General features: G+C 40.5%; 1 long non-coding RNA gene across 2 annotated transcripts; it reads left to right on the top strand.

The window, feature by feature from the left end:
• Positions 1-2,092: 2,092 nt before the first annotated feature.
• LOC138683709 (uncharacterized) lies at positions 2,093-6,585 on the top strand. Of its 2 annotated transcripts, none has more exons than XR_011323112.1 (2): positions 2,093-3,389; positions 6,039-6,585. It is a non-coding gene; the product is annotated as an uncharacterized lncRNA (long non-coding RNA). The 2 variants fall into 2 exon arrangements; XR_011323113.1 differs by having other exon boundaries at positions 5,959-6,585.
• Positions 6,586-18,561: the final 11,976 nt, after the last annotated feature.

The following is an 18,561-nucleotide window of genomic DNA, read 5'->3' as shown; positions in this document are numbered from 1 at the left end:
AATAGAAATAAGTAGATGGTAGATCATTGTGTTCACGAGCTTTAATATTTTACTAAATATATGACTCAGTTCCTTCAGAAAGTCATATATGGTTCTTGTGCTAGCCTGTTCTTCATGTCAGATAAGAGTCTTATTAAACCACTATACCTCTTCATTGCAGTCCTCCTGCAGAGCATCTGTTTAGCAACCAGTTAACCCAATTTAGTTATGCAACAATGATAATTGCATGTTCCCAGAAAGGCTTGGAAATAGAGAAACATAATGGAGTGTTTATGTTTTCTGTCCAGAAACATAGTCTAATATATGACCTAAAAGTCAAAAAAAGTGGGCATATTCAAAATAAAAAAACATAAGAAAATGTATGTTGTTGCATACCTTCTGTCAGCTTCTCCAGGAAGCAAAACTTCAAATTCTATCTTCCAAATAGTAACATTTTAAAATAAATAAATACTTGAATCAGTTATTCTGAGAACAATCACATGATTTTATTTTTTTCCTAAATATTTAGCAGGAATAAAACAATACTCCAGATGTATTTTAGAGTGCATCATGAGATGAAATTAACACTTGCAAATATTAATTTTTAGTTTTATCTTTAGTCTATTAATGTTACACTAGAAAAGATGTGGGATTAATTTTGAACCAGCATACTTGAAATACTCCGCATTTTTGTGGATAAATTTTACATTTGTTCTGGATGAAAAAGTAGATATCCATATGGAAGTGCTATTAACCTAGCCCATGAATAAACCATAATGGAAAAACTACTTGTAGGTAAAAGAATGTTCCCTGAGGAAATCAGAAATGAAAGCAAGGAAATGATTCAACTACTAACAATTGAAAAAGACTCTGTATCAGCAGGGAAGGAGCAGAACTGGAGGGCAGAATAGAAAATGAAGTAAAACTGGTTGCTGTCATCGAATCAAGGTGATTGTGCTAAACAAAAACAGTGGAATTGAATGCATTTTGATGGAGAAAGCAAGCTTCAAAAATTCTGTTGGTGAGAAACAATGAGATTTTCAGTAACAGCACTGTGAACAACTATTATGAAGCTTGAGGGAAGAAGTTTCATAATAGAGTTTCATGAAACCCAGACACAGAGTTGTTTTTGTAGCAGAGTGTTTCTTCTCTTCTTAGTAGCTATGTCCTCCCTCTACCAGTGTGTTTTGTGAAGCAGAAAAAGAAAGAACTAAAAGCATGAAAGAATGTCCATGACACTGAATTCTCTTGGTTGTATAATTGTACATTGTCTCTAAGACTGGGCATGTAAGAAAACTGGACAAAAATCAACATGGCCCCTGTGGAATACTCCTGCAGGGAAGGTTTACAGTAAAAATAAAAGCCCTCAAATCTGTTCCATATATCAATCTGATGAGGCTGCCAGACTGATGAACAAAACAAAAGAATTTTCAGAACAAATTAGTCCAAATGTCCCTTATGGGAAATATACTTTTCACACACAGACGAGGTTTCATAAAATATATTGCGGAAGAGCATGGGATTATAGATATCACCTGTAGCACAAGAGAATGCCACACAATAAACCACTGCGAGCACAGCCATGCTACTTGCACTACTGTTGCATGTTCTTAAACACATCACAGTCTGTCTGCATGTCAGACTGCTCTCTGACACTGAAGACAGACCCTCTGAACTAACAGTAACCAGATTACTCAAACATTTTTGAGGATACACCCTGGAAACTGGAATTGCCCATTTTGGCACTATCCATATGTTTTCTGTGGTACACAGTCCTTCTCAGTACCACGCACCAAGCCAGAAGAATGATTTACTGTATTTCACATTTGGGTGGCCCATTGCCATGGCACTCCCCAAAGCTACACTATGATAAACAATGTCTCCAATGCAGATGAAGTAGAAATGATACACACTGTTGTGGACAGGGAACTCATGGTGACGATTCAGGTTCTCAGTAACTATAAAGTACAATTTTCCCTTATACTCAGTCTGTGCAAGGGCACAGCAAGAAAGGACCTTTCAGAGCTTATTGACATGGAGTGGGGGGAGGGGGATGTTGGCTGTTTCTTTACAGTTTAGTAATGTTTTGTAGGCTGGAGGCAAGGTTATTGAGCAGTGTAAGAGCACACTGGGTCAGACTCAATGGGGAAAGACTATCTTCATTTATGGAGTACCAGAAGGCTTCAGCTGTATGTTCTGCAAAAATAGGAAAACAAGGTGACCAAAACAGAGATTAACATTTATCAAGTCATTTTATAATAAGGTGGCCTCAAAAGTCTTTCGATGCCCTGAAGCTGTCAGGTAAGGGCTTCTAGGTGTTCATTGAGTTTACGTGCCCAGGTGCTGGCAGTGGGGGGCTGCAGGGGTGGCCTTTGTGAGGAGAGGCTGGGGCTGCCCCATGCCGGACACAGCCAGCTCCAACAGACCCACCACAGGGCACAGCTGAGCCCCTCAGGCAAGGTGGTGGTGCCTCTGAGGAAATTTGTTTAAGAAATTGTGGGAAACACTGTGCAGCAGAGTGTGAGAGAGGAGTAAGAAATGTGAGAGAAACAGCCATACAAGAACCAAGGTGAGAGGGGGAGGAGGAGGGGGGAGGAGGTGCTCCAGGTGCCAGAGCAGAGATTCCTCTGCAGCTCATGGAGAAGGGCATGGTGGAGCAGGTATTTCCCTGCAGTGGAGGATCACACTGGAGCAGATATCCACATTGCAGCCTGTGGACGATGCCATGCCACAGCAAGTGGACATGCCATCAAGGAAGCTGCAGCCCACAGACAGCTCATGCAGGACCAGGCTCCTGGCAGGAGCTGCAGCCCATGGAGAGGAGTCCATGCAGGAGCAGGTTTTCTGGCAGAAACTGTGGCCTATGGGGGACCCACACTGAAGCAGTCTGTTCCTGAAGGACTGTACCCCATGGAAAGAAGCCATGATGGAGCAGTTCTTGAAGAACAGTGACCTGTGGGAAGGAACCATGCTGGAGCAGTTTCTGAAGGACTTTATCCTATGCGAGGGACCCCATGCTGGAGCAGAGGAAAATTGTGAGGAGGAAGAAGTGGCAGAGACAGTGTTACAGACTGACCGCAGCCCCCATTCCTCATCCCCCTGTGCCACACAGGGGAGAGGGGTAGCAGTGTAAGAAGTGAAGTTGAGCCTGGGAAGAAGAAGGGAGAGGTGGGGTTTATGTTTTTATTTGTTTCTTACCATCCTACTCTATTTTTAATTGACAATAAATTATATTAATTTTCCCCAAGTTGAGTCTGTTTGTCCATGATGGTAATTGGTCAGTGATCTCCCTGTCCTTATCTCAACTCATGATCTTTTTCGATCTTATTTTGTCCCCATCCTGTGAGGAGGAGGAGTGAGATAGCAGCTGGATGGGGGTCTGGCAGCCAGACAAGGTCAACCCACCACAGGTATGTGTGTGTGTGCACATGTGTGTTCATGTATGTGTGTGCATGTGCCTACCAGCAATGCATGCTCGGCCTCACATCCACTTGGACTTGGAAGCACAGAGCTGTAGCAGCTTTGTATCTGTCAGATTGTCCCCTCCCTAACGTAATCCAGCAGTGGAACAATTAATGCACATCTATGCTGGGATTATCACTAATAGGAAGTAATGAAACACGAGTGGGTTTCTATTTGTAAAGTTAACACAGCCAGCTGTAGGCTTTCCCTTTGTTGCAAATGAAGAACTAGAGTTCTTTCTATCATAGCTTTTTCCTTGGAGGTCCTACTTTATAAATTTACCTGTTTATGTATTTTAATCCTTCTACCTTAAAGTTATACTTGGAATTGTATTCCTGAGCATGTTCCAAATGCTATTTGTTGTGCCTTTCTTGAAAGGCTGGCAATCAATTTCTAAACTGAAAATCTTTTTGTTTACCAAGGGAACACTGCCAGTCTAATTTTGGCTAAGAATTACAGGTCATGTTTTACTCCCAGCCGAATTATAATGCATAGCAATCTTTGCAACACTATTTCAACTTGACAAAAGAACAGTCTTGCTAGATCTTGACATTCAAATCAAGTAATTTATGATTAATGGAATGAATCAACAGGAGAATTGAACTGCAAAGAATGCTCTGTCTGCCAATTCCATAACAAATGTGTTTGTGAGTAATGTTTTATAACACTGCTAGCGGGGACTGCTAGTCTGTATCACTGAAATAAATTAACAGGAGGGCTTTGGCTAAAAGAGTGAGGAATGATATAAAATGCCATTGTCTAACACAACAATGCAATATGCAATTTACTTTGAGTTTGGCAGGATTTCCATGTTAGTTGATGTTAACAGACTTCTCCACATATAGCCATCTTGCCCCGTCAACTAAGGGAGATCAAAGCAATTCCTAAAAATCAGAAAAGCTCTGATAAATGTGTTAAAAACCAGATCATTTAAGTACTTTTGAATTGATATGTACATTCTCTTGAATATAGTTAGCATTTTTTATATCCAAACAAGAATTTTTTAGCATATTATTAATTGGGCATAAATGTAACATGCTGTATGCAATTCTTACATATGTTAAATGTATCTTTTTTTAAAAGAAAAATTAACTAGAAAGAAATAATATTGTTTGGTTTGATTTCCACACACTCACAAGTAAACACCTATTAGAAGTCTCCCTACTTGCATCTTCCAAAAATACATTGGATTTTTTAGCAGACTTAAAGTTTCCTTGATCCTGGCAGTGAGAAAATGTATTGTATTGTCTTCAGTTTCTTTGTATGATCTTCCATAAAATGTTGCAACTTTTATTATTTAATAATGGGATTTTAAGTCCCAAATAACTAATTAGAGGTCAAGAACAAATAATACCTTTTTTAGATTGTTTCAGTCTAAACAGACATCAACTTAAACAATTCTGACCATTTGCATTAAAAAGAAAGAATAAAGAAAGCCTTACTGGGTAAATACTCTAATTCAGAACTGAACTGTTGGTATCTTCATCTGCAATGACAGACATAATGCAAGCTTAAAGCAAATCCAGCTGCAGATAGACACAGCCATCCTTTTTATTAAGCAATAATCAAGGAGATGTACAAGTATCTCTAGTGATATACTGTTAAATAATCAGAGACCAGTCTCATGATTATTTTTTTTTTATATGTTGTATTTACATGACAACACTCACATGACAGGCCAGATACTCAAGATATTTAGAAAAGATCAGTGGGAAAGGTTGCTATAAATTCTTTCAAAATTATTGGCAAGCTTTGTATCAGATTAAAATGCTATATACTAGAATGGGTCAACGGATACAGCTTCCTCTCATGTGAGAAAGTCTGGAATAAAGGTCAGAAGAGCAGTGGGGAAGGAAGGAGACAGTGCTGAAAGTACACCATACTTTCATACCAATGTGCTTTTCTGCCCTTCATAAAATTTTCTCTTATCCCCAGCTCTCGATAGTCTTTTGCACTGTTCACACTTAAATTTCCATAATTTTCCCTTTCAGTACACCAAAGTGGTAACATTCTTTTCATCACCAAGTGGCAAGCAATACACTGTTCAACACGTTTAGACAGGAATTGCCTAGTGTTGGTGTGACTGTCATCTCAGATGTTTGTTTCAGCACAAGCATTTTTTCTTCTGATCAGAGTGCAATATCTTCTGGCCAGCATCAAAATTTTTAGTATAGCAAATACATTCATGTGTATGAAGAAAAATAAGACACATAACTTCCATTACTCTGTTTAGTATGTAACGAAGTGAAGATTTCCTTTCTAACAGTAGTTTCAAGAAGTGTTTACTTTGTTTAATTGTTTCTTTCGTATCCACATTCACCTAGTAATTGAAATATTTAGCAGTTGCTGTTGTTTACAGATTTGAAAAATACAGTGGTCTGAACTCTACTGTAACCAAAAAAAATATATATGGTAACTAAACAATTTTCTAAGACCTTACAATCTGTCAGAAGACCTCCCCGCCCATCCAGATATAGAGATCGTGTTTACTGTGGTTTGTGTTGCTTTAAATCACAGAGTGAGAATATGGGGTACTTTGATAGCCTGCTCCAAAGCTAAGGTGCTGTAAGAGACTGTGTTGGACTGTGTTTGTCTAGACATTGCTGCTGCACCACTACCATTTCCTAGCCTCAACATCCTGTTGCTGTGGAGGAGTATGCTCTGGAGGAGACAAAATGTCCCCAAAGAAACCACCATATCCACCCTGAACTAGAATGACAACATCCTTGGCAGAGCCTACCAAGCTGTGCTTGTGCGCAAGCCGGGTGAAGAGGACCACCGTGAACACCTGGGCATGCGCGCATGGAGGAACACGGGGTGGCATGTATGACAATGAGATCCGTGGAAATGGGAGGGCTCTTCGGAGAAATCATGGGGACCGGGGAGAACAAAAGAAGTGTGTACTCCTCTCTCGAGAGATGAGCAGTGTTTGGCATCATCTCTCTAATGGAACTTGGAGTTTACCCCATCACCTGCACCTAGACCAAGTCAACGGGACGTCACTGGCTTCGTGGTGGTGGTAATTAGTCTTGCTGCATCTCTTCCATTCTCTTGCTTAGGTCTGCCTTTTTTCTTTCTTCTTCCCTCTGTCCTGTCACTATTATCAGTTGTTATAGGAAATAAAACTTACAAGGTTGTATGGCATCTGACCTCGTTTGTGTCTTAATCTCGCTCTTGTGATCGTTTAAGAACCCTCCCCGATATTGGATCAGGACAGGTGCTTGCAAGAGGAATTTTCCTCCAAACTGGACCTTTCTTCTAAAAATCAGCTGATATATTTTCACTGACTCAAATTCTAGCAATATGACACTCTCTGTACACCACAAACATTGTCATTTTTGTGTAACACTGGTGAATGTGATTCATGATCAAGCTGTTCCTGCAGAAGTATAGAGGTATAAGAGGACGTTTATAATGGAGCCTAGATTTTGTAATTCATAGACATATTGAGCTGAGATGAAGAAAAAGGGGTTGATAGGTAAGGGAAACCTGCTTGGTGACAACAATGAAACACTGCAATTAGAAGAGTGAAATAAGAACTGAAGATGATGAAAGAAAGGCAATTTACAGAAAGTGAGATCAGAAAAGGAGAGAAAAGGTTATGATTTAGGAATGGCATTTTGAAAACTGTTTAAGGTAACAGTGACAAAAGATATCCAGTAATCAATGGCAAGAATATTCTTAACAAAGTGATTAAACTAAGTTAAAAAAGGTTGTACGTATGCGTTAATTGCAATTAGGGTGGATGATATACATTCCAATATACCTGCTGTGAAATTCTTTGTTGAGATACAGTCCAGATTCTGCACTGGCCCGCCAATACACATCAGATGAGAGTACACATCAATAGTCCTGTAATTTCTATTGCATCTGATTACCTAGCTGTGGTTTAGTGTGGTAAAACAGTATTATGCAATGTACAAACGAATAGTACTTCTATCTATATAACTATTTACATCATAATGTGAAAATATCCAGTAAACAATAGGAGCTTTTTTGATCTGGTCATTCTTGTTCCTAACCTTCTGGTTCATAGTATAACACACACTTGTGTGTAAGTGTTAATCAACTTAGTATGTTGTATAAGCCATCATGTGTGGTGAATAGCTTACAAATATTTGGCTTCTAAGAACCTACTGAGTATTTTAATGCTAGAGGAAATCAACAAAGGTTTTTATTTTACTCTGTTTAAGGCTTTTTTAGTAGAAAAACCTGGACTTTGTAAGAAAATGTTTATGGTAAGTATCTGTTTTCCACCTAAAAGTCTGACCTTTTGTTCAAGAAGAATATTAAAGGAAATATAGTCAAAAAGTGGAAACAAAAAAAACCCTGAAAACTTTTGCTTTAAATTTGACTTTCTGAAAATTGGAAATAGTACCTTAGTAGGACTTTCATAAAACATATTCTAATTCTGGCTCAGTTTGTTTCCTCAAACAAACCTTATTTTCCATGATACACTTCTGTTGAAGGACACCAGTCATGTCCTGCAGAAACAATGTGAAAAGCCACTTTGTGGTACATCACATATATACATAATATGTGCAGGCAGCTCATCCTAATGAACAGAAATTAAGGAATTGAAGTTAAAGTGAAGGAGTTGCTGAAATAAAAAATCTTAGAGGAAAAAGTTTCTAGATTTCTCCCTGCCTTTTCACCAAAAACAAAATCAAAAGTGTTATGTCCATTACTGGGTTCTTCTCTGCTTGGGAAAACTCTTGAAGATATATTAATATTCTCCTTCTATCTCTACTTAGGCACAACTTCTGAGTTAAGAAATATCTAAGCAAACAAAGGGGAAGTCACCCTTGACTAACCTGAAACTCTTCTATGATTAAATGACTGGTTTTGTAGATGGGGAGAACAGTGGATATTACCTACATCTGCTTCAATAAGGCTTTCAACACTGTATTCCATAAGATCCTGACAGAAGCAGACAGTGAGGTGGTCTGAACACTGTCTGAACAGCCAGAGTGTACCCTTAGCAAGTTTGTTGATGACACAAAACTGGGACGAGTGGTTGATACACCTGATACCTGATGATGTATCAGATATATACGTCAGCCTGATAGATGGTCATGTCACCATCCAGAGGGACCTTGACAGGCTGGAGAAATAAATGGCTTGACAAGACCCTCATTCAGTTCAATAAGGAGAAGTACAAAGTCCTGCACCTAGGGAGGTAAAACCCCAGGCACCAGTATATCCTGGGGTTAACCGACTGGAAAGCAGCTTGGCAGAAAATGACCTGGGGATCCTGGAGGATACTAAGTTGTACACAAGCCAGCAATGTGTCCTTGTGACAAAAAACAGCTAATGGTATCCTGGGCTGCATTAGGAGGACTGTTTCCAGCAGGCCAAGGGAGATGATCCTCTGTTCAGCACTGGTGAGGCCACACTGGGAGTACTGTCTAGTTCTGCACTCCCCAGTACCACAGCTGGTAGATACAGTGTTACAAAGTGCCACTAAGATGGTTAAAGGATTGTAGCATCTCTCATATAAGAAAAGGCTGGGAGAGAGGCGACTGTTTAGCATAGAGAAGGGAAGGCTCGGGGAGGTGGGGGACTCATCAATGTGTGGCTCTTTTCAGTGGTGCCCAGTGATGGGACAAAAGGCAACAGGCACAACCTGAAACATAGGAGGTTCCAGCTGAACATGAGGGAATACCTTTTTACTGTGAGGGTGACTAAGCACTGGCACAGATTGTCCAGAATTGTGTAGTTTCCAGCCATGAAGATACTCAAAACCATCTGGATGTGGTCCTGAGCAAGTGGCTCTAGATGACCCTGCCTGAGTGGGTGGGGGTCAGCCAGGTGAAATCCACAGGTCCTACCTCAACCATTCTGCAAGTATGTGATAAGAGTCTCTGTATCTTGCATGGCCTGGATACCCAGAGGAAGGAGAGTTGCACAGCTCTGGGGCAGTCACAAGATGCAGAAGAACACATGATTCCATACAGTGCAGAAGCACACAACAAGATGGGGAAAGTTAAGTCCACTTTAATCCACCTGATATATCTATGTTGAGTGATAAAACCTTCCCAGTATTACCTCTGATTTAGTGTTGTAGTCTAATAACTAAACCTAAGACTCAGAGGAGGGTAAATGCAGTTACAATTAGTCATTGAATGTAAAAAGTTGGCTGTCAGAGCTATGGTTAAACAAGTACACTTTCGTAGGTGGTCTGACAGGTTTATGGTGAGTTATTTGCAATTGTGTATCTTCAGATAATGACACAAGGTGTCTTACAGGACTGACTTACCTGTTTATTGTAAAAATGTCTAGGCACGTGCAGTGTTTAGGTCCTGCACACCACAGCACATACATACATGTTAGAGTTAGGGCTTGTGTCTCACAGGCAGGTGTGGAACATACTTTTTACAAGTTCTTTAAAGGTTTTTTTGCTTGCTAATATCCACCTGATCATTTGCATGATTGAAATGGTTGATCAATTAGTTATTGAATGGTGAACAGCTCTATTTATTCTGTGTGGTACTTTTTTTGACCAGTGTCTTCTGATTCTTCTGACTAAGCAAATTATTGTTTTGACACTGCTTCATTTTCAAGCAAATGAGGAGTGATATTCAGGTTTCTTTACCTACACTTTAAAACTCTACCATCTGCGAATTTGATGGTGCCACCACAAAGCAGACCCCGTAAACATACTGACAAAGAGGATATCTCCTTAGCAGGAATCCTGAGACATCCCTGATAAGCTCAGAGGAAACCGCCTTGATGGGGAGTAGTTGATAGGACAAAGAAACCTTGATGGGTGCAGAACAAAGAAACTACAACAATTAGCTGACCTTCCTACACCTGCTTATGTATCTACACCAAAAAAAAGATATAAAAAGTAACTTCCTACCTACCCAAAATGAGCTTCTCTGCAAGAGCCTCTCTGCATAGGCAGAGGGGACCCTTGCCTGGGACACCCGGATGACTCCAGATTCTGTGATGCAGATCATCTTTGAAGTGAGACTTCTTCCACCATCAATTAGTCTCACTGCTGGGAGCTGTTTGGTGAGTGTTGTACCGGTAACATCTCACACAATATATTTATGGGCACGTGCACAGGTAAAGGTTCATAAGTGCACACTTGCTTCACTAACTGGAATTCTGTTAATAACTTGCAAGATACATATATTTGCTTTACTGTTGTAACATACATATACTTACAGACTTGCTTTCCTAGTGGTAATTTTGTAGTGCCTTTTAGTGAATATATGTATATATATTTCTTCTTACTAATAGTTCTTTCTTAGTAATTTGTAATAATGAAATTCTCAGAAACCCAGACGTCAGTGTCCTTGTGTATTCAGAATGCTGGGAAGCCCACAGTCACGATCTTTACACACCCTCGGGTAACCTTCATAGGTCATGACCATGACTGCTACAGATTTCCATACTATGGAACTACAGAAGAGCTTGTTAGGTTACAGTTTCAAAAGGAGCTTGGGAAGAGGGGAGAATAACAACATTCTTGAGGGTCTTTTTAAAATTAATTTTTGAAATCTGAATATTTAGAAAATTATTAACTATTTCTTACATACCTGAACTGTACTTTGTTTTCACTTTTATTTTTGTTTTGAACAAATCTTAGTTTCTGTTGATCAGTAGAACAGATGAGATTACCTTTTCTCTCTCATTTACTTATTGTGTAGATTCTTTTGGGCTCTTACACTCTTATATTTCTGCTTGAATTACCTGTACCATCATGGAACTATGATTTGAAACTTCTATTGCTCTGAAGGCAATAATTAATAACATTATTCTTACACGTACCCTAGCAGGTTTGAGTAAAGGTGGCAGTTTTTGTACTAGCCAAGGTGCTTTTCTGCAGTTGTTAGCATCAGTGTTTACCCTTGTTCTCCAGCAGCTGCAAATAAACTAAATGCAATTTAACCAGCCAGTAGAACAAGAATTGCCATTGCCTCTGGGATTTCTGTCAGCACTGTTCAGTGAATTACACAGCTGAGGAAGAGGCAAGGGTTACAAGAACTAGCATGGCTTGATGCCTGCCCTAGAGAACAAGTTTTGACACTGTGCATGTAACAGAGATTCTGATGTGGTCTTCATGCCAGAGATTCCTCCCAGCACACGTTGGTCCCTAAGCCAACAGGCCAGACACTTTAGATACTTTACTCTTTTTAAACGTTTCAAATATTATAGGTATCCTCTCAAGAGAACATTGCTGCCTCTCTCCCTGGGCTGCTTCAGATCTCTTCTAAGTAAGAATCTATGCTTAACTGCTATTGATACAGTAATTTGACATGACATAGGGGAAGGGGGGACCTGTTTTATGCCTGTTTTTTTACCAGGACAAATAAAGTAATCAAGATGCTGCTAGGGTACACAGTATTTTCTCCATTTTAAAGGAGGATTAGATCAACAGTTTATGCCTGTAAGTCTTCAGTTCTCTTTGAGGAGGTTAAGAAAAAACAAAGTCTTTTTCATCATTGTGGGTTTTAGATCAATAAAGGTCAAAAATTTTAAAGGTGGGGCAGATTGGGTGAGTCCTTTAAGCACTGTGTTAACATTTCAGGATAGAGGTGATGAAGATCTCCACTTCCTTATCCTGCTAGAAAGACTGTAATTTGAAAATTCCATCAATTTTTTAGGTTTTTTGCCTCCTTACAACCCTGTCAAACTCCCACAGTGGCTTCAAATCAGGGTCCCACGACATTTTACTTGTTGATCTCTATGCAATTTCAGTAGTTAATCTATACTGCAGCGTGCTTTTATTCCCGCTTGTTTGCAACTCAGGAACATGGGTTACTATGGGATGCTAACAGAATTTCATAGGAAAAACTCAGGAAAGGGAAGCTGCCATTAGTTCCAAGGCACCTGTGCTTCATAATCGTATAAGGTGCAGATGCCTGGCTGCTGGCAGCTGGTGTCTACAGGGACAGACTCTGTGAGGAGAGACCAGGGCTGCCCTGTGCCAGACACAGCCAGTTCCAGCCAGCTCCAATAGACCCACCACAGGACACGGCTGAGCCCCACAGCCACAGTGGTGCCACCTCTGCGAAACAGTATTTAAGAAAGGGGAAAAAAATGCTGGACAGGCAAAGAAGGAGGGGAAAAAAAGAAACAGCACTCTTCTGGGACAGCAGGATCAGAGAACAAGGTGCTCCATGGTAGAGCAGGTATCCATACTGCAGACCATGGAGGACCCTATGCCAGAGGAAAGGAATATTCCTGAAGGACCTGCAGTCACTGGAGAGCCAACACTAGAGCAGAGGTAAACTGTGAGAAAGAAGGAGCAGCAGAGAGGAGCTGCTGCTTACTGCCCACAGCCCACACCCCCCACCATCATTCATAAGTGTAGAAGAGTGAAGTTGAGCCTGGGGAAGGACAGAAAGGTGTTTTAATGTTTGTCTTTTTTGTTGTTGTTTCTCACTACCTGAATCTATTTTAATTGTCAACAAATTAATTTCATTTCATCAATTCAAGTGTGCTTTGTGCATGATACTAATCGGTAAACAATCTCCTTGTCTTTATCTTGACCCATGACCTTGCTTTCTCCTGCTTTTCCTATTTTCTTCTCCTGTCCCTCTGGGGTGAGTGAGCAGCTGGTTGAGAGTTCAGCTGACTCCCAAGGCTAACCCACAACAATAATGTGAGAAGCTGCCGGGAATAGTAGCTAGACATTCATATAAGTCCAGTGCAATTTCTGTACTTATGTTTAAGTCAAACCTTTCTCAAGTACCATTTTAGCTTCCTTGACTGAAAGAAGACAAATTATACTGATTGTGTTCTGTAGCTTTTACAATGTCTGAAGTAGCATGTGTTAAGAAGAAATCCAAATCATATAAAACCAAAACAATTTTACACTTTTTCTTCTTGAGATTATATTCTAACATTAGTCTCTATAAAGAAATTCAGACAACTTTGATCCTTCTGACATCATTGTATACTAATCCTGACATTTCTGTGAATATTGCTCTCTGTAAGGTCTAGCAAAATAAATCTAGTTAGACCTTTAACTGTGACAGATCTGATCTAGTAAATTAGAGTTATAATCAGTAAATTTAGGTATGTAAAATATTTTATAAGTACAGATGTATTGGCAGTTAATACTCTACTATTTACTACACTTAAAGTTTGTATGGGATAAAAAGCTTATTGTGTAAGCTTACTATACATATCTTAAATGTTACATGCATGTAAAAAATGTCACTTACCAACCCATTGATGTCTGGCATCAGGTAAGGGATCTCTCAGCCTTGAGGGGCAACGTTGAGAGGCGTCCCTACTCAAGGGGAGATCCCAGCTGCACAGCCAGCTGCTATAGGGGGAGAGCTCAATGGGCCCTAATGGTTGCAGATATTTTTAGCATAAAGACGTTGATTCACAGTCAGATTTTCTGCTGCGTTCATGCAGTTTCAGCCACTTATCAGCCCAGTCTCCAGCCAAACCATTTTTTTTGTTTGTTTTCGAGCTATGTTCTCACTGACAACCTCACACAATAAGATTAACTTAGGCTAGGCCTACTTGGTGAGCATCTGTCTGGACCAAAGTTCAGCTAGTTCAAACAGGAGAAGTGCATCCATCACAAGGATAAAAGGAGTGAACCTACTCATAGGAAGTGAGGTTATATAAATCTGGCCATGAGCATTCTTGAGGCCCTTGATATACAACTGTAAATGTGTAAAAATTACAAGCAGAAGGTGAAAGTAAGAAACTCACGTGTCTACATCTTCATTTCTCCTGAAACTTTGCCTTGCCAAAAATTTCCGTTTCAACATCCCTCATGATTTAGTTTACCCTTGCTTGTGGCTGGAAGAAAGATAGCCTTTTTCTTGCTACCTTCTCTACCCTATTTCCCTGGCTTTGTTCAGATTACCCCAGCTTGCAATCTCTGGGCAATCTCTGACCCCTTCAAAGCCCTTCCTGTCTCCTTCTGACTAGCCTGCAGCCTTGCTGTTCTCTAATGCTTGAGAATTCCTGTGGTCTCTTTCTTCTCAGCATTAACAACTGTGCAAGCAGAACTAGCTCTGAAATGTTTCTTCTTTACACAGTGTTTGTCTGTTCATACGGCTGGGGGGGGGTCTGTTTACTTGTTTTTCTTACTTTCCTGCCTGCTTCCTCTTTAGCCACATTTCATTGGCTCATTTGATAACAAAAGCCATCACAAACAAATGTATGAAGTCTACAACATATTGTCTAAAATGGCTGAGAGTTAAGCATGGCTCAGCATGAGCTTCAAGCGTGGTCTTTGTAAAACAGAATACAGTCAATTTCTGGGGCAGAAACCATGATGTTAAATTGCCTGGAAAACAGGGTAAAGCCTGAAAACTCTGTATCTAAGTGCCCCATGTTTTGGAAAAGTCCCTATCTAACTAGATTCTGCATCAGCTCAAATTCTGGTCCTTTATAGTTCCAATCTCGGAGAAGAGGCAGAAGAGTTATGCTTACAAAGCAAATCGTAATTCTGAAAATTTTTTTTGTAATGAACATGGGCTGTATATTATGACTAAAACAATGTATTATACAAAGTAGATTACAGGATTAGATTATACTAATTTTAAATACTTTCTCAGGGAAAAGTGTACTAAATTTCTTATGAATAAATCTGTTAAGTTTAAGTCTGTGCAGATAACTACAGATGTTTAGCTTTAATGTGAACTGCTTTATTTCTTCTACATGCAAAGGTCCCTTTGAATGATATATAAAGCAGAAGTAACTACATACTGTTGAAGTAATAATAAAGTAGTAATTGCTTTACTTTATTTGCTTTTTAAGTGTAAGAAAATTGACCCTTTTACATAGTAATTACATCACTTTGTTTCAAGTTCTTTTGTACCCTGTGGCCACTGAATATGTTTTTCCAGATTATTATTCTTTTAGGTCTTTCACATTGCAGTTAAATTGCCATAGCAAAAAATGAACAACACGATCTAAAGAGTTTGTCCAATGGCAAGCTTGCTTTAAACTGGTTGTTTTATATCTCCTTTGGGCTTCCTTGCTGTTATTCCCTTTCTTTTTTCTCTCACATTTATATTTTTTAATAATTAAGCAACCCATGTCACCTGTTCAGCTGTGTGCACAGCACTGACACCTTTGGAATTCAAAATGCAGAAATCCCATATCGTTCAAAGGCAAGCAAACAGAACTGAAAAGGAAAATGGACTAATATGTTCATAAATGTCAGTAAAGCAGCAGTTCTGGAATATTTTAGAACTTTTTGCAGAATGCATAAGTGATAACAGAATTTTCCCCCTTCCTACAATAATTAAAAACCTTGATGGGTTTTTACTCTGTTGTGATATGATTCAAATAGTAAATTGACAACAAATTTTGCTTGCAGCACAGAGACACTCAAAAAGATAATCTGTGAGGGACTTTCAATTACCCTTATATATACTAGTTCTAAGTGATTACATGGCTTCAGGAATTAATGATAGGATAACAAAGTCTTTTACTTCCAAATTATTGGCCTGAATCTAGCACAAGTTTAGAGTGAGTAAAGATCATCTCTCTGTTTATTGAGCACTGTAGGAAATAAGATTCTGATATTCATTTAGTTCCTGGTGGACATGCCTCCACAGGGCAAGAGCAACTAATACAATCAACAATAATTGACGGTATTTCATAGATTCATAGAATGGTTTGGGTTGGAAGAGACCTTGAAAAGTATCTAGTTCCAACCCCCCTGCCATGGGCAGGGACATCTTCCACTAGACCAGGTTGCTCAAAGACCCATCCAGCCTGGCCTGGAACAATTCCAGGGATGGGGCATCCACAATCTCTCTGGGCAACCTGTTCCCATGCCTCACAACCCTGGCAGTAAAGAACTTCTTCCTTACATCTAATCTAAATCTACCTTCTTTCAGTTTAAGGCCATTACCTTTTGTCCTATCACTATGTGCCTTTTTACAAAGTCCCTTTCTGGCTTTCTTGTAGGCTCCCTTTAGGTACTGGAAGGTTGCTGTAAGGTTTCCCCAGATCCTTCTCTTCTCCAGGCTATGCAATCCCAACTTCCTCAGCCTGTCTTCATAGGAGATGTGCTCTAGCCCCATGATCATCTTCGTGGCCCTGCTCTGGACTCACTCCAACAAGTCCATATCCTTCTTATGTTGGGGACCCCAGAGCTGAACACAGTACTGCTGGTAGGGTCTCACCAGAGCAGAGTAGAGGGGTAGAATCACCTCACTCAACCTGCTGATTATGCTTCTTTTGATGCAGCCCAGGATACAGTTGGCTTTCTGGGCTGAAAGCACTCGTTGCTGGGTCATGTTGAAATTCTCATCAACCAATGCACCCTAGTCCTTATCCTCAGGGCTACTCTCAATCTACTCATTACCTAGCCTGTATTTGTGCTTGGGATTACCCCAGCCCATGTGTGATTGGCCTTGTTGAACTTCATGAGATTTGCATGGGCCCACTTCTCCAGCCTGTCAAGGTCCCTCTGATTGGCATCCCTTCCCTCCAGTGAGTCCACTGCAGCACACAGCTTGGTGTCATCAGCAAACTTGGCGATGATGCACTCAATCCCACTGTCCATGTTGCCAACAAAGATGTTAAACAGCCCCGGTCACAATACCGACCCCTGAGGAACACCACTCACCACAAGTTACATTGAAGGTAACTTTTTGATACAGGTGCTAAGGGACCTGACTAGGAATGGTGGGCTCCTAGATCTGATGTTTGAAAAGAGGGATGGTCTTATAGGTGATGTGATGATTGGTGGCTGTCTTGGCCACAGTGATCATGAAATGGTTGAGTTTAAAGTCTTTGGCAATATGACAAAAAATGTCAGCAGAGCTACTACCCTGGATTTTGGAAAAGCAGACTTTAGGCCGCTCAAAGAACTAATAAGTATGGTGCACTGGGAATTTTCTTTTGAGGGTATTGTGGTCCATAAAAGCTGGTCGCTTTTTAATAGCCATCTTTTAAAAGCACACGAGCAGGCAATTCCAATGTGTCAAGCAAGTGGGGCAGCAAGCCAGCCTGGCTGAACAGGCATCTCCTTCTGGAACTTAGGAGCAAAAAGAATGTGTATAGACTTTGAAAACAAGGTCAGACTACACAGGAGGACTACAGAGATGTTGTTCACCACTGCAGAGAAAAAATTCATATGGCCAAAGCTCAACTGGTGTTGCAGCTGGCCAGTACTGTAGCAGAGAGATAGCAAAATAGACTTTTTCAAGACTGTTAACAGCAAAAGGAGGACTAAAGAAAACATTGTTCTGTTACTTGATGAGGTTGGTGTGGTAGGTTGACCCTGGCTGGGTGCCAGGTGCCCACCAAAGCCGCTCTATCACTCCCCTTCCTCAGATGGACAGGGGAGAGAAAATACAACAAAAGGCTCATGGGTCAAGATAAGGACAATTTAATAAAGCAAAAGCAAAGGTCGCACACACAAAAGCAAAGGAAAACAAATGGTGTTATCCTCTACTTCTCATCAGCAGGCAATCTCTGGCCACTTCCTGGGAAGCAGGGCTTCAGTACATGTAGTGGTCGCTCCAAGATGAAAATGTATGCCCTTCCATCTCCCTTTACTTAGCTTTTACAGCTGAGCTGACGTTATATGGTATGGAACATCTGTTTGGTTAGTTTAGGTCAGCTGTCCTGGCTATGACCCCTCCCAAGACCTTGCCCAGCCCCAGCCTGCCGTTGAAGGGGGCGAAAATGTTGGAGAGACAGCCTTGATGCTGTGCCAGCACTGCTCAGCAGTAGCCAAAACACTGGTGTGTTATCAACACCTTTCTAGCTACCAATGCAGAGCACAGCACTATGAGGGCTGCTATGGGGAGAGTTAACTCCATCTTGGCCAGACCCAATACAGTTGCTCACAAACAGGGATGAAGACAAAACAGAGACATTTAATGCCATCTTCGCCTCTTTCTTTAACCACAATGATGGGCCCTGGGACCCCTGGAGTCCTGGATTGGAGGCCTGCAACTGGTGGATTGATAAGCTCCCAGCTGACTTTGAACTTGTATGGGATTTGTTGCTACAACTGAATGCACATAAGCCTATCCGGAGCAATAGGATTCGTCCCAGGGTCCTGAAAGCATTGCCCAGTGTTATTGTGAGACCTCTCTCAGTTATTTATCAAAGGTCTTGGGAATCTGGAGAGGTCCCAGTCAACTGGAAGCTAGCAAATGTTATTCCAAT

The sequence above is a fragment of the Haliaeetus albicilla genome, chromosome Z (assembly GCF_947461875.1).
Source record: "Haliaeetus albicilla chromosome Z, bHalAlb1.1, whole genome shotgun sequence".
Taxonomy (NCBI): Eukaryota; Metazoa; Chordata; class Aves; order Accipitriformes; family Accipitridae; genus Haliaeetus; species Haliaeetus albicilla.
The sequence above is the reverse complement of the archived record's forward strand: the minus strand, read 5'-3'. Positions and strand labels throughout refer to the sequence as shown.